This window comes from Mastigoproctus giganteus, chromosome 3 (assembly GCF_048544385.1).
Source record: "Mastigoproctus giganteus isolate SK-2022 chromosome 3, ASM4854438v1, whole genome shotgun sequence".
NCBI lineage: Eukaryota > Metazoa > Arthropoda > Arachnida > Uropygi > Thelyphonidae > Mastigoproctus > Mastigoproctus giganteus.
The window spans coordinates 168364651-168382606 of record NC_143577.1 but is presented as its reverse complement, the minus strand read 5'-3'; the positions used below and the strand labels follow the sequence as shown (position 1 = coordinate 168382606).

The window sequence follows — 17956 nt, the reverse complement described above, 5'->3', positions numbered from 1 at the left end:
ACCACAAAGACTGTATTATAAGAATTCAAAATGGTATCCTCCATTGTGAATCCTTTGTATGTATATACAATACAACAATGACTTTTTTTGTGGAGAGGGGTGGGTACATCGATTATTTTGGTAAAATTGCACTAGTTCATAATCTTTATCACACTCTAGTCTAGAAGTTTGCGTTCAGATGTCGATTTGCACGTAGTGCGCCTGAAGAACCTGAAACAACACATGGAGGAAAAGGACTACTAATTTCTCATGAGATCGGCGAATTATATCCTCAACTGAAAAGACCTTTAAGAATTCCTCCAATTTCGGACGCGAGAACTCGCCTTTCCAAATAAGTGGTAAACCACTATACTCACTAAGGACATAATGGAATGAACCATCGAAAGAAAAGTACGATACACTGTTCATTCAAAGACCGACACTCAATTTATGCAAAGTTCAAAAGGACTGCTTTATATAACCTGAGTCTTTAGTCTTAAACTATACCCTAATCTAAGGGACTGCATCATTAAAAGCAGGGTACGTAGGTAATGTGCATTATTTATGATATAACCAGTGCAGCAAAAAAAAAAAAAAACTTAGTGTTGCCAGTGCCCATTCGTAAATTTCTAATCCCGGATACACATCCACGTTGGCTCCACCACCCGACGGTTATTTTTTTGTTAGCGTTCACTAGCAAATGGTCTTTTTTTTTTTTCCTATTAAAAACGTGCTCTTCGGTTCCATGAGCCCAGTACAACTGTTCTCATTTTCTCTCCCATGGTTGGACGCCAATTGACTGATAGCAGATTCATTTCCTATTTGGTTGTGATGACATGAATCAATTTTTAATTCCACCTGAGGTAGTCATGGATTTTGCCCTCTAATTTTTATTAATCATTGACTGGCTGCAGAATATCATTATTAAGATGGATCGGGACAAAAGAGATATCAAGAAAATAATTATTTTTAGAATTCGCAGTAAGACCAAAGAGAGAAAATACACTCTAGAAACTTATACTAACATAGAATTAAGTTTAAGCCGTTTTAATAGGAAATGAGAAAACCGCATTAACACTATTATGGGAAGTATTCACGAGAATAACAAAAATGAGAGAAGGAGAAAGTGGTGCGAAAAGGGTAGGAACCCTTTCCCACTAGAAACCTGAGCGAAGAAACAAACCAAGGAAAAAATAATGTATAAAATAAAATAGCAGTAAGAAGAACAACTTCATTTGTGAAAGGTCAAACGCCGCAGTGAAATTAAAAAAATAATAAATAAGATTTATTTAGATTACGTCTAACATTAGGGACTGAAAGTATTAATAGTAATTTCAAGCAGATGCGATTTTAAAAACGAGCATGTCATTAACGCGTGACAGCAGAACTTCCCCCAGGATAGCGTAATCAATGGAGAATAATTTAATTCGTGGGGTTCAAGGAAAGTTGAGCTAACGGCACTTGAATGAAAATCTACAAGTAGAACAGAAGTATTTTTGGAATTGGAATTACCTGGAGGATAAACGAAAGAAAGCCAATCGGGTGGAACAAGCTGAAGGTCGAAAACTATTTAGAAGATCGCTCTACACAACGAAGTCGATTTATATTTTCCTTCATAAAGATGGATAATGAGTTTATATTAAACGACGCCTGAAACTACATCACATTTCAAAAATGAAAAAAATAATAATAATAAATAAATAAATAAATATTCTAGTTTCATAGACCAATCTGACAATATGCTTAATTTAGAATTTTAGACATGCCAGGGAAAAGAGATAAACAGGAGCCATTATGCGAGCAAAACAGTAAATCTGAAAGAACGAAGGCAGAATATAACAAGGATAAGATGCAAACAACAGAGCCTAACCAATTTTTAATAATTTAATTTAATAAAATGAAGAAGTGGAGAAGGGGGTTACCGATAAAATATCCTATCATCTTCAATTCATTAATAACCAATTTTAGCAAGAAAAGGGAGCAAATAAGTAAAGGAAGATTATTGAAAATAAAAATATTGCAAATAAAACAAAACAAAATAATCTGACCAGTTTTGTTTAAAAAATAAGTGGAAATACACTCACCCGGAATACGCTAAATAGCGATAACAAAATTTACGATAACATACTTGTTATATGACTTATAAACGCTAGGGCTTACTTTTTTTTTTTTTGGAAATGGCAAGCCATTTCCAAAAAAAAAAAAAAAGTAAGCCCTAGCTTTTATAACGTAAATAATCATCATAACACAAATTATCGTACTAATTAATAAAACAAATCTATCGTACTAATTATACGCTCTGTTCAATTCACAGTTATCGGAATAATCAAACGTAGTGCGTAAAAGAACGAAATTCTTGACACTCACCTCTCCAAGTTTCAAATTTAGCCAATCACTCCAAATGACAGGAAACTTCCAAAGTCAATATTATTTCGTAAATCTGGCATTTTCTGGTAGAAAGTCCAAGTAAAGGTGCTTTAGGATATCAATTTGGACGATATATCTAACAAAATGCGCTGCAAATGAAATGCAACGCAATTTCGACCTCCGTGTCTATTTTATTTAATCAGATAAAGAAAATTGTTGGCTTCGTATTTTCAGGTAAATTACAGAAAAAGGCACACATCAAAACAACGATACTTAATATTGCAAAAAAGCAAAGGACATTCATAACCGACTACTAAAGATAAAAGTATTCATTCACGAATTCAGTTGACTCCATTCGTATGAAGCGAACGATCAGAAGTGGTTGCTCTGCACATTAACTTTGACTACTGTTTGAAGTAACGAATATCGGTCGCAGCGGTGTGGGGGGGGGGGAGGTTTACCAGCGAATCATTATTATCAGAAAGGCTTCGTTACGAAGGATCCTGGAATCATCTATTTCTATAGGTAGAACAAAGTAAAGAACACAAAACAACACAGCCTCTTTCTGCATTCCCCCCCTCCCCCCCATTCGTACAAATTTGTATGAAGCCAACGATCAGAAGTAGTTGTTCTGCACTAACTTTGACTACTGTTTGAAGTAACGAATATCGGTCGCAGCAGTGGGGGGTGGAAGGAAAGTGGGGTTTACCAGCGAATCATTATTATCAGAAAAGCTTCGTTATGAAGGATCCTGGAATCATCTATAAGTAGAACATAAAGTAAAGGACACAAAACAACACAGCCTCTTTCTGCAGCCCCCATCTCTTGAAACACACACATAAAAAGAAAGAAAGAAAGAAAAAAAAAAAACAATGCTGGATGTTGAGGAGATGTAAATTCGGTAGTTGGCTGCTTCCTTGTGGAAGGATTGAAGAACATCTCACGGCCTGAGACTGACTAACGAAAGATACGGAGTGGAAAAACCGCGCAAATGAATTCTATCTAACTATCGACAGTCAGTTTCCTGACGCTACTGAGTACTTGACACTCTTGTCAACCTTGCATATTAACCCAATGTTTTTCAACCTTTTTTTTGACTTTGGAATGATAGTATTTGCGGAACGATATATATATATATATATACATAGTTTTTCGTATTGACACAACACTAAATCTGTATAAATTTATTTCGTTCATTTACTTTCAGTATTAAATGACCTTTGTCTTAATGACTAAGAACAAAATAAATGTAATTTGTTACATCAAGAAAATTTGTTTTTTTAGTATAGATATATCAAGTACACTTTCTTTTTATTTTAAAGTGCATAAAATATCGACATGTAAATAAGCGTTAATTTTTGTGGAATACCTAGGAAATGCTCGTGGAAAAGTCACGATTTGACAGCTTCGTTTATGAATACTGTACATTTAATTTGCTGAGAGCCGCTCAAATGAAATGTAGGCTTTCGAAATAAACGGCTCAGAGACGTATTTTTTTAAACGTGAGCATCCAAGGTCCATTGCGTAGACGGGAATACACATAAAACTCTTCTGGCAGCTACTTAAACCAACGTGTGATGATCTCTAACTCAATCGTGCGAGTGAAAGCAACGGCCTCCAAAAATGCCTTCTCCAGTGGCTGAAGATGTGGAAGTGGCAGGGAGACATGTCAAGTTATAAGTTAAGTGTTGCAGCACTTTCCATCTGTAGCGTTGCAAATGAGCCTGGATGTCAAGGGATGTACTGCGTTAATGCGGAGAAAAACTATGCCAACGCTTTGCTTTTATGGCTCGTAGTAACAGCTTCAATGTTTTATTGGTTATAGGCACTATGTGCAGCGGGGATCAGTATCGAGCAAAACTTGGTAACATCACTCCTCCGAACCAGGTATAGAACGAATCTTTTTAGTCCACAGGAAGGTCGGATGGGTACAGGGCTACCACTGCTTTCTCATTGTGGATAAATTCACTACTGTACTTGTTTATCCTCTGCCTTTTCTTGCTGCATGTTCACAACAAGAAAATTGCAACCACCGTTCTAACCTCACGTTAAGTATCATAACACCCATACTTACATACCAGTCCTAAAGAAAGATAATCGTTCTTCTACGGTAGTTTATTCGTTCCTTGCACATTTCAAAAGATGCAATTATATAAAGGTAACGTCATATTAAAATATTTTGTCAGTAAACATTTATCAAAAGTTAAAAAGAAAAAGAGAGAGAGAGAGGAAGAAGAAGAAAGGAAAGGTTATGGGAGATTGTAAACTCTTCTATCAAAGCTAGTTACAAGTAGCTGATCGGCAAGTTTACGCATAAATGCATCAAGTGCCTATGGGTAAACGTTGCAATACGAGTATAGTGTAAAGAACGGTCAATAAACACTGAGAATTAAAAAATTAGGTGATCTTATACACAGTCATAGTCGTCAAAGTTCCCCGCCGGTCAGGTGGTCTGGGAATGCATAACAAGCAAAGGAGTGGAGCGAATTAAGTTTATTAATGGAACGGTGAATGCAGAAACTTACACTGCTACCTTGGAGGAGTGCCTGAAACCAATTATTAGGGATCACCACACAGACGTCCAAAACTGCATTTTTCAACAGGACTCAGCACCTTGCCACACAGCAAAATTGGTATTTATGCTATTTAGATTTAATGATGAGTTTGTACTCTTGTCTCACAAGGCTTAAAACATACTTACACCAATGTTTTCCCTCGTTCTTCTCCCTTAAGATGCAGTGATACCTCAGAAATGCTGGCATTACAGTGATGGACTGGCCCGGCAACAGTCCACATTTGAACCCTAATGAAAATTGCTGGTATATAACGTCGTCTAAAATTGCTCAGAAGAAGCCAACAAGTAAGATTCAGTTGCAGGAGAGCGCTGTAAGGGTGTGGTACCACGAAATTGGGCAACCGTATATCCAGAAGTTGATAAACTCATTGCCAGATCGTTGCAAGGTAGTAACTGCAGCTCGAGGAGGAACAACAAAATATTCAGGACTTATTTTGCTGATTTACAGTACATAATACTATTACGTTAACTTGCCATTTCAGTTTGTACACGTAAATGCAATAAAATTTATCTTTGGTTGTTATGATTGCCATTTGCACGATTTCTCTTATTTACATTAATTTCGCATTTTACCTTTTGGGAAGATATTTATGGCAATTAGATATATCAGGTGGAGTCTTTTTATTGGATTTCATTCAATGCATTTCGAACATTTCTGCAACCCACAATGTAGCGGAAAACACATTATTTGCAAAATTCACAAGTGATGCAATTTTTTTCTGTCCGGCACTGTACTTACTAAGACCATAAAAAAAAAGTACAGTTTACGATATCCTAAAACTATATCCACGTGATGGTCATTCGAAACTAGGTAAAATATTTACTTGGGACTATTTTAATTAAGTGTTACTAATTTTGAAATAGCTGATAATGAGACAATTTATCGTACCATACCTGTCGCATTTTTATTTAACCAACTTTAAATGAGGAATGCCATCCGACTTCATATTTCTGCTGTTATGCAAACAAGATAACAACGTATTACTATTGGGGAATACTAAACGAGCTGCCTGTTTTTCATTTTTCTATTTCATATTTGTATATTAGATGGTTGTCGCGTCTCTTGGCATTCCTTGAGTCCGCTGCAAAAATTCAGTGGCATTTTTAATTAAGACATGGAAAACGCCTTGATGCGGCGACTCCTATCAACAGCCAAAGCGCGTTTTTCGAGTCGTGAGACTTGTGGGTTGGTGCACTGCAACAGTGTGTACTTGAAATGTGTAGGCTTCGAATGCGTAGAATGTCATTAATATCCTACTACGAACGCATTAACGAAGTCGAGCGATGTCGTCTTCCGATCAGTTCTCTCCCACAGTTTCCCAGATATACCCTGCGGTCTGTGGTGCGGGTCACTGTCCCTTCGTTTCTACTGATATTTAGTGCCCTTCCCGGGCCTCATGACACAACTTAGACGCTTTCCCGATATGGCGATCAATCGATGACTCCACCCACGTCCCCGTGCTCATAGTGCCTGTGGGTGGTAAAGACACGCGCTGCCACGCTCATGGCAGCGTTCCTGAACCGCTTATAGCTACACTTATAGGTCTTCTTTATAAACCAACATTCCTGTTCCTGCCGCCCCTTCATCCGACTGCAATGATCGAAAGCACGTGTTCTGCCGATTGATGAAAACAGCTGCCTCTGTACCTTTAGTGGCGAGATCCCAGCGGGCCCCGTGATGTAAAACCGAAAGTAACAGTGAACATGAAAGCCATTCTAAGGGCTATTTCCGTATCTTACCGGAACCAGTTTGCATCTGCAGCGTGTTTACAAGACAGTTTCTAGAAACGTAGTAGTTTCACTTGAACCATCCCAAGAGAGATAACTGAAGGGAGCAATGGCATCGAAAGCGTACCCAGAAAAAGTTGAGTTGGTCCGGGTTGTGATTACCACTCAGTTGCAGTGGTATCTTTGTAAGTAATGTGCATTTCTGGAATAAAATCCTTTTCACTGAAAAGTCTGGAAATTCCGGGCATCCCTACAATAGATAAAGTACATTCATTTTTCTTTGAATTCAGAGAAGGTTTAGTGTGTTTTTTTCTGTTCCTTTTTTTTTTTTTTTTTTGTCATACAAAAGAAGAGAAGTTCTCTTTTTGGGTTCATAAACTTAACCACTTGTTGATGTAAACCCTCCTACACCCCACCATCCAACAGCTGTATCAGGGTTTAAGGCTTTCTTAATATATGGATTAATGACAATACAATAAAAATGCACTCAGCATTTATCACATTAAAAATGAAGTATTATAAATATTCAAATATTTTTAAAACCCTAGGCGGTTTAAAAAAGTGACAGGAACTTGCAGAACTGAGGTCCATTTTATCATATGAACTAGGCGTGATATACATGGAGGAAAAGAGGTGGGTATACTAGAGTTAAAACGAAACGAACACGATTTTTCAAAGGAGATATTTCATTTCTAAACATAAGAGTGCTTTTTTGGCAACGTAGTATATTTGCATTCATCCCAGCATAAGACAAACTTCAAAGAGACTTCCTTGACAACCTGATAAGACTATTTACTTACCTAGATCCGTACACCAAAGCCTCTTACAGCATTTTATCAAATATTTCTGAGTTTAGTCTGAAACGATGAGAGCTACTGGGAGAAAAGCCACCGCAGCCGTTTGGTCAGGCACAAGGGTACACAAGTACACACACTTTGAACAACCATGATTCAACTTGTGTAAACTAAATAAGGGGGTGTTCTTGTATTCTTTCTCTCTCGAACTCCGCTAACCTTATGTGTTCGTTCCGGAGTGTAAACAGAAAAATTTATGTTAGCTGTGAAGACCTGATGACAGTGTACGAAAGAGGTATCAGAACTTCGCTTGCAATTTAATAAGCAAAAAAAAATTTCTATTAGAGGTTGGCTTTTAAATTTTTATGCATTTAGCGATCAATAAATTAATTAACTTTTATTACAATGGTGTAAAGTTCTTCATTTCACAAATAATTCAGAATATCCAACGTTATGCCTTTCACATAGTAGATGCATGCAATATAAACTCGCAGGAATTTAGAAAAAAATTGCAGATAAAGGAAGAAAATTTGTAGAGCTACATGGACGCTTTTATTTACACACCAGGGACGTGCTGAAAATATTTTTGAAAATACCGAAAGGCAATAAAGTCTGTCTGTAAACCTGTGCACAGATAACTGGGGCGGTCACTTTAAACAGTATCTATCAACTGAAATGTCACATCTTGGTGGCATTTAACTAAAAAATTCTTAAATAAAATCAGATGCTTATGAATTACTGCGATTTCCTTTTCATTTGTTCCTTTCAGTTTCCATATCTCCAAGAACACGAAACCTGTAGATCTCAAACTTTGCATGCATGCTAAGGAATCCTAGGGGTTTACATCTGGGTTTTATTTTTGAAAGCATTTATTAATTAAATATTAAAATTTCTAAGCAGTATTTCATTTCCACAAGAGAGCACCATTATCGATTGACAGATCTCAAAAGTTACAATATTAAAGTCTTTTCGATTTCTTTATATGATTAAACTCGATAGTCCGTGGCCATAATTAGGTAAGGGCTGTATTTAATTTTTCCATTTCTGGCGACGTTTTTGCGTGCGTTAGAGTTAAAATTTTCAATATTATTAACGGAATAAAATGCTATAAATGCCACTTGAAAACTTCGCTTGGCTGTAGACTTCAGGTTATGCGAGGTTATAAGAGGACGGGAGTGCGCGCATCGAGAGATTGAGCCGGTACGCTACCATAAAGAATACGCAATGAATTCCTAACTCATCCGCTGATATATAAACTGCAATAAAACACTTATAATGAAATTCTATACTCTTCTGGCCTCGACCTTTACAATGTAGCCTATAAACAGAAATTTATTTATTTATATACAAAGACAAACGAAAGGAATACTTGCACTAGGGAAGTTGCGGAAATATTCCGATCAAACGCATAGGGATTTACATTTAAGTTTTATTAACTGAAACTCATGCTTAAGTTTGGGGCCTTGGCTACCGAACAATAAAAAACAGGAATGCTGCGTGAATATTCATTATGAATGAGTTAAACTGCAGAAACACTATTATATCAAGTGTTAATGTTAAGTAATTTTATTTAAACTGTTATAATGGTTACAATGATTATAACGAAAGCAGCATATAAGGGCGAAGTTTTAAGCTTTTTTGGATCGCATTACCACATCTAAACGGAGTAAACAAACCGGTATCCCATGGTGCGTTTGACAAGCTTTCCATTCATGAGCTCCTCAACATTCTGGAGAATCATTTCCGCATCGCTACCCTTCTCCTGGACCTCTTCAGGGAATTGCTGACCAACTTGGAAATCCATTGGCTCATAATGGAGGCTCGAAAAACTTTACTCTGAATACAGGAATAATACAGGGAAGTGTTCTTTCTGCTATTCTCTTTGTGGCCGCCCTTGACGTCTTTCTACCTCTGCACAAGGGACTTCATCTCCTGTGCAGATTATCTGAAAATATTTGTCACCACACAGGACGTTTGCTTCGGAATCTTCCAAGAATGTCTCCGTACAGATCATGGAGCTAACTGCACATCTCAAAGCCATCGGATTGGAACTAAACCCGCCCAAGTCAGCGCAAATAACCTTTTCTAATAAAAGGCAAAAGATCAATGTCATTATCCTCCTGGATAGCCCCCCCATCCACACAGATCAACATTATGATCATCTTGGGATGATCAATTTTCTTTCGCTCAACAATTTTAGTTCCAGGAAGGGAAACCCTCATTGCCTTATGGAACAGGAACTGATTGCGGAAATCTATCATCCCACGCTAATCCCTCAATACGTAGTAAGGTTAATGTCCCCAGTGTTCCTGTATGCTTCAGTCATTTGGGCCTCTTCTGCAAAGAAATAGTTTAGAATTTTCACGGGCATCGAATATTGGATCTTTAGGTGGCTCAACTGCAATCTGGGAAAGTCTTTTACCATCTCCACGAGCAGCCTTCACATCTCCTAGGATGGACACCAGTTTCATCTGATCCAAACAAAATGTCACTGTCGCTAAGCTACTCTATCACGCAGGATTGAAGTCCCCAGCATGACAAAAATATTCTCACGCCCAGTGAACCTTAGATCAGTGTTTCTCAATCTTTTTACTCTCGCGGCACATTTTCCAAAGAAGAAAAATTTCGCGGCACACCTACGTAGTCATAGAAGAAGAAATTTCTAAATTTCGCGGCACACTTGGAAAATTTTGCGGCACACTAATGTGACGCGGCACACCCTTTGAGAAACACTGCCTTAGATCATTCAGAAGAAAACCATATTAAAGTGTGTTCAAAGGATGTTCCCTCAAAACTGTAATTCTTTCACAATTTTAACATGGACTGTGTGAAGACAAATTCTACAGAAGCGAAAAGTTATTCAAGAAACATATTCCTTTGTGCAAAGCCCGTTCCAGGTTGTTCCTGCTTCCCACCTTTTGATACTCCTGGGGGGGGGGGGGAGTCTTGCGTCACGATGGGAACAGTTTGGTCGAGAGAACCTAGGTTGTCAACTGTGCCTCTGTCTGATGTCCAACCTAATCCTCTAATCCAGGTCTTAATTCTTAATGTGATGTGGAAACTATTAATTCTTTCCCCTTTGCACCGGTAATGTAAACTTACCGACGTAAGAGGGGAAAAATGTTTTCCTCATATATCATACTTTTCACATAAAACTGTATACTATTCAGATTGCCAGCTGGAATAATGTAGCTACAATATCTTATTTAAGTGAGGAAAGGCAATTATAAATATAATCATAATTATGAGAACATCCTTGGATTAAGGAACGTCCCTACAGAGAATAGGAGTATTAGAAGGCGAAAATTCATTTCGCCTTCTAATACTCCTTTATGAATAAAAGAGACATTCGCATATCTCCAGATATGCGAATGTCTCTTTTATTCATAAAGGAGTTATGCGAATGTCTCTTTTATTCATAAAGGAGTATTAGAAGGCGAAATGAATTTTTCCTGGTACAGAAGTCAAACTTACAGGTCTGTAAGTTTGACTTCTGTACAAGGAAAAATAATGAAACCAGTGGTTAAATGGGTAATGCAGGATCATCTTCACGGGAATGCAGTTATAGAGCAATCAGAGCATAGATTGTTAAGGAAAGGTATTGTCTGACCAATCTGATTATCTAATATGATGTAGCCACAAATGAACTGAATACGAAAAATAATTTTGACATCGTACAGTTAGACTCTAGTAAAGTTTTGATATTGTTCTACATGACAGACTGTTGTCCAAATTGGAGAACTGCAGCATTAGCGGCAAGTTACTGCTACAGATAAAGGTATGGCAAGAGACAGAAAGTGGCTTTTAACAGACACTGCTCTTCATGGAATAACGTGATGAGTGGAGTTCCTCAGGGTTCAAGTGCTGTTTTCAATATTTATCAACGATATCATTAATAAATATTGATGAAAATAATAAATTTTATTATCAGCAAATTGAGATTTGCTGATAATAAAAAGGTGGGATGGGCATAAAAAGGTGGGGTTGTTAATGATGGCAATAAGACATACTACTCCATCAGCACCTGACAAATTAGGAAGATAGGTTTAAAGTGGCAGTTAAGTTTGAAACACATAAATGCAAGCTACTGCATACGGGCACTAGTAATTCCAGAATGACATGCCTTTGGGTGGTACACTCAAGTTGGTGGAAAAAGAAAAAGGCTAACTATACAGTCCAACATGAAGTTCTTTAAGCAATGTACATTGAAAGGACAGAATTCATGGGATACCTGGTTCCTGGGCAACGCGACGCTATCACCCCCTCGCTAGTCGACGAACCCATCGCTTGGCAGGTATATAGGTACACTGCATCACTGCATTCACGTAGAAGGTAATTCGATAGTAGTATGGATGCACGTCGTGAGTTAACTGACTTTGAAAGAGGGATGATAGTGGGTGCCCGACGCATGGGTCACTCTATCGCGGAGATGGTACAGAAATTGCACCAACCCCGTTCGACAGTATCAAGAGTGCATCGGGAATACGCCATTTCCGGATTAATATTTCATCGTGGATAGTGCTATGGGCGGAGAAAAGTGGTGGATAAACGTGGCCGGCGACGTCTCTCTCGCATTGGTTAAGCCAACCGGAGAGCAACAGTAGCACAAATAACCGCCGATTTCAACGAGGGAGGTGCTATAAACGTCATCACCAAGACCATCACGCGATCATTGGAAGCAATGGGTTATGGGAGCTGCCGACCCACCAAAGTCCCATTGCTAACACCACGACACAAGACTCTACGCCTCAACTGGGCGAAAGAACATCGATACAGGACCTCGGATGATTGGAGACGGGTCTCCTGGTCCGATGAGTCCCGTTTCCAGTTATTTCGAGTGGATGGGAGGGTGCGTATCTGGTGGAAACCGCACGAAGCTATGAACCCGTCATGTCAACAAGGAACTTGTTCAGGCAGGTGGACGGTCGATAATGGTCTGTTCAACTGGCACACGTTAGGACCTCTGGTACGTCTAGACGCATCTCTGAACGGTCTAGGTTACGTGTCCATCTGCATCCCTTCATGGTTATCATGCACCTACAGGACAATGGACTCTTCAAGCAGGACAACGCGCCTTTCCACAGAACTGTGGTGACTAGAACAAGGTTCGAAGAGCATTCCGCAGATTTTATCACCATGGAATGGCCTCCCCGTTCACTGGACATGAACCATGCGGAACATCTTTGGGATGCTGTGGAAAGGTCCGTTCGAGGCTTTGGATCCTCCACCCAGGAATGCAACGGAATTATGGACAGCGGTGCAGCAAACATGGACGGAAATACCTGTGGAACGCTTTCCTGAACTAGTGGTCTCATTGCCTCGCCCTTATCCGGGCGAAAGGTGGGATACCTACCAGTTACTGGGTAGGTATCTCATGATTTCTGTCCACTCAATGTAGACATGCTGCTAGGATAGCGCACGGTGTTCTGTTAATGATATATAGGAAGTTTTTATTCAGTGACAAGGAGGTGATTATCACAATGTATAATCCTATTGTGCAGCAAAAGCCAGTGGCTTCCTTGCACTATATGGCTATACTAATGCTATAAGGCAGTGGTAGGCCCCAACTTGAAGTACTTCACTCAGGTTTGAGGCTTTATTTTTGGAAGAATATAGATGTGTTAAAACGGGCGCAGAGAAGAACAACGAGATTAGTCAGAAGCACGAAAGGTTCTCTTAACAAGCAAAAGCCCTCAGCTATGTAAATTGTAGAGTATGGAATCTAGTCATTTGAGGGTGGACCTGATTTAAGTGAGTACTGCTTTAAATGGATTGAGTAAATAAATGATGAAGTCCTTTTTCTCAGATAAACACCACGAGATATAAATTTAAATTGGAAAACGCTGGTTTCTGGATAGATAGGCGAAATTTTGCTTTCAGTCAGAAAGTTTGTTTGTTTGTTTGTTATTTGGTTTTTAGGAGCATTAGCAACTAAGGCCATATTGCTCCGGGGATCATTCCCTGACCTTTCCGCATCCTCCGTATTTGGTGGTCACGGGCTCGAACCCAGGTCTAATCAAGAAGCGTGTGCTACTCACTGCTGCCCACCTGGCTACCGAGGCGCCTAGTCAGAAAGTAAATGATTGTTGGAACAAACTTCCATCTGGTATTGTGCAAGTAGATGGTTTGAATAAATTTAGAGTTAATTTGAATAAATTTAATAAGTTTAAAGACTGAGTAGGGATTTTAGGTTTTTCCCCCTCTTCGGTTGTGCAATATAAGCACCATTTTACCACTACTAGCATCACTAACACTAAATAATAAATGTAAAAAATTAATTAAAAATTAAAAAATAACCTAACAATGAGAGGTTACATTTTAATCATGTGAAAGAACATTCAAATAGAGAGAAGTATTAGGCAAAAATCGAGCTCGCAACGATGGCTGAATCTCAGATAGAACCACAAGCAGTGCTAACCAAGTGAAAAATAGAATATAAATTAAACTACCACAAACATAAAAGAAAGTATGCAAATAAACGAAGTACAATTATTTGGCTTTTCCTAATTTAGACATGATTACGAGATCAACGTAATCCTGGAACTTCACACTGCTCTTATATGTTTTAATTATTAGAATTGTGGTAGTGACTTTATATTCCCTTGTAACCGTTTCAAAAAGATTACTTAACATCGACACGTAGTACGATAGCGTTATTTCAACTTTAATTCGTTCATAATACGAATGTTGCTTTTCAGACTGAAGAGAGGCTGTGATGCGGTATCATTCCACCAGAAAATGTAAAGGTTTGTACACTAAAGGAAAAAGCAAATTTATTACTGAGATGTTATTTATTAGAAACAGTACTTAGCTGATTTTTTCGCTTCCTCTCTCCCTATTTCTCTATAATACACAATCATAATATATTTTCCTATGCAGGATTGAGCGAAAAGATAAATATTACAATTTCATGTAGTTCTCTTTATATAAAATATAATTATGAAGTAGCTTTCAACTTTCAACATTTATAACGATTTCATTTTTCACACGAAAGGAAAATATGACAAAGAAGGGAAATTGTAGAGATTCTCTCTATGGGTGCCAGAGATGAAACAGCTAACATAGTGTTGAAATTCAATTTCCTCCTACACTCTTTATAGGGCATATCAGGTGTTACTTTAGCGATAGCGACGCTAATGCTGTTTTCCGCTCACTGATGGATTATAGTAATGTTGGGTGATAAACTGCATCTTTTGTGAAACTCGGTACAAAGAAATCGAGTGCTGCTAGGTCTAATGAACAAGGACGGCGACACTTATGGGAGCTGCTAAGTCCGATCCGGTGGATGGGAATTGATGATTTGAGTAACTATTCACTTGTAGATTATGGAGATGCACGCCACCTTGTTGAAAAATGATTCTTCCTTTCAGATCATCGTCATTGATTTGTGGTAACAGAAAGTTCTCTAGAATATTCAGATGCCATTAACTGTCCTCACGAAAGAAAGTTTCAAACTATTATTGAACTGAGCGCTGAGAAAACATTAACTTTAGGGCTGTTACGCATCTCTTTGAAGATGCTTATTAGCCTTTTCACTGTTCCACACTAATCCTGCGAGTGCCGACTTTCCCAGTAACATGAACAATTTATGAAGTTCAAGAGCTACGAGAGCAACAGAGCAGAGGATCAGACCCTTCTGATCTGAAGATATCTTCAAGTATTGATCATCTGTATATCCAGTTAGTCATTAGGAAATTTGGATTTATTCCAAGGCTGTTGCAGTATTGTACCGTGTTCCCAAACAACACGTTCTTTATACCTGAGAGAGTTTGTAAATGTCACCCTCGGGGAAAGGTGCCATTTTAAATGATCATTAGCTATGGTTTTTCCGCCAGAGATAATGTCGGCAACAAAAGGGGGAGAAATCTAGCCGATCAGAAGTTTTAGTTGAAGGTTCACAGTGTAGACTATTTACTCCACTGAAAATCAAAATGTGGACCACCACGATAAAATTAAAATTATGTTTTTTAGTCACATGTGAACGTCTTTTGGTGTAAAAATATTTTTGGAACACCAAGGGTGGTTTATAGTTTCTGGTTTCGATTTCACTTATTCTAAAATCCTTAGATCTGCTAAACACTCATGAGTCAAAGTTAGGGATGGTAGACATTTTTAGAAATATCTCTTTACCACTAAATTGATTTATGAAATTTATGAAGACATCCATAAATGAATAACTAAAAACACATTGATCGTGCATCGACTCATAAAAATCGGAAATGTCATACTATTAAATATTGCCTAGTAACAGGTTGCGGAAGGATTAATAGAGTATTGTATGCTATTAATACCCCTTCACTGCTGTACTGTCACACTCAACCCCTTTATTCTGCCCACAAGATTATTCAGGATTTTAGTAGGCAATAAAGTCCATTTCTCTTTGAAAACAGCTTTAAGATTATGTAAAGTTCTTAGAGGGGGGAGTAGCGACTTAATTTTCTTCTCCCAAAACATTCTTGGCATTTTTAGGGTTCAATAGAGAGGCTACTCCATTCTCCACTTTCCAGAAATTAATAAACTAAGTGCGTTTCGCGCACAAAACGGAATGGGCACCAAATGTACCACGGAACCGACTCACAACGGGCTCTTAGATTTCACTTTGTTGGGCAGTCAAAATTCTCTTCACGATGACAATGGAAGGGAATACAATGGTAATGCCTCCTTACACCATTATTCCCTCACCACTAAAACTGTCCTTTTCTTGTGCGTTAGAGAGCTGATATCACACCAAATGTGACACCACTGAGAATCTCCGTTGAGATTAAAGCTTGTTCTGTTGTTCAGTGTCTCCATTGAGGTGTTCGTTAAGCCATGATAAAGTGGATCGCTTGTGAGATTAGGTTAGAAAAAAGCAGATCGCGGTTTTCCAAGCACAGAGTCCACTTCTCTGTATACACAATAAAGTATGATCTACCATCGATACAGTATGATCTTCAACTTGCACACGAGGAGAGCTTTGCAAGTTGACGTACAAACATTTTCCCGTTGCATTTCGATAAGGCCAGATATTGGTCGTCTTTTGATGTTGTAGTCTGTAGATGGCCTTCATCTTTCCTGCGGTTACATGTTATTGTCTTTTGGAACTGTAAGGAGAGCTGATTCAGGCACTAATTTAAGAAAGTAATTTTTTGCTCGTGAGTGAATTTTGTGGTGATTTTAGAGAACAGTTGAAAGTGTCAGAAAATGTCTATCATCGGTTTCTCTGGATAAAATATTCGAGTTTCCACAAAATCCGTGCCATCCTCATCCGAGGCAGACTAAGTCTGCTACAGAGTGACAAAGATTCGCGAGATTCGTTGGTACGAATTCCGTTACAAGATAACCACTGTGCTATATGCGATTGTCGCATTGCTCTTTGAACAAATTCGGTGCGAACTCTTTATCCGTGTTAAGAATTCGAACGGTTCTGTGAAGAAAATTCTTGTCCCACTTACAAAGAGTTCTTATGACAGACCGATATACCACCTTCGAAAGGCACAGGTCATTCAGAAGAGATTAGCAAGAAACCTGAAAGACTGAAGAGGTGTCTAGAAAGATAACGAGTTTTCACTAGTGGGTTGTTTATATAGTGCGTTATTTATGGTGGATTGGTTATTTTTAGTGCGCAGGTGAGCGCATGTGTTGGACTGGATATGTCGTGTGATGAACAAAACAATAACCCTCTGTAGGACTGAAGAGAAGTGGAGGGGATTTTTGCAGACGTGTAACGTTTATTTGGGGTGGGATTAGGGTAATTAAGAATATGAAATATCGTGTGGTCATTGCAGCGGAACGTTGTGAAAGTCATTTGTTGAAGGGTAACAACGAGAATGTCTGTAGTGAGAACTAGGGAATGGTGATACGCGGTGGTAATCCACAATGATACGCGTGTGTTGTTTCAGCTAATAGTGTCAGAAGGAGGGATGGTTACTGATCGTTTTCTGCGTTTTTTTTTTTTTTTTTTTTTTTGATTTCATTAGGCCTTTTCCTGGAAGTGTCAATACCGATAGGAGGAGGAAGAGCATCCGTCACTTCATCATGAAAGAAAACACAACTTACAATTAATTTTTTTTAAACAACTAATAGAATCGTTTTCAGAACTAACAGAATGAATTAGTTCTATTAACGAATAAATCGTAATTTTCATCTACTACAAAATAATAAGCCATATCCCAAGAGATATGGCTTATTATTTTGTAGTCTCAAGATGAGAGATGAAAAGAGAGGATGCTTACTTACGTCAATTACCGGAAAGTTTAAACATGGCAGACATTACTTTATGAGGAAAATGTCCATATCTGGATGGCGCAACTGTAAATTATCAGATAATTCCACATAATAGGCTGTGATATTTCAAAACAACTCTTATTAGATCATGTGCTGGAATGTGCCGGATCAATACACAGGGGCACCTGCTCCTGCGACTTTTAATCCCCTTCCCTACCCCGCCTAAATCCATGGTGGACTGTCTTCACTATTAGTTCAACTTTCTTTCGCCCCACAGTTTTACTTCATCCTCCCTTATTCCCTGTGA

General features: G+C 38.4%; 1 long non-coding RNA gene across 1 annotated transcript in view; it reads right to left on the bottom strand.

Annotated features, from left to right (window-relative positions):
• LOC150088400 (uncharacterized) overlaps positions 1–17956 on the bottom strand; it is a 160901-nt gene that overhangs the window by 50294 nt on the left and 92651 nt on the right. The window lies entirely within an intron of this gene.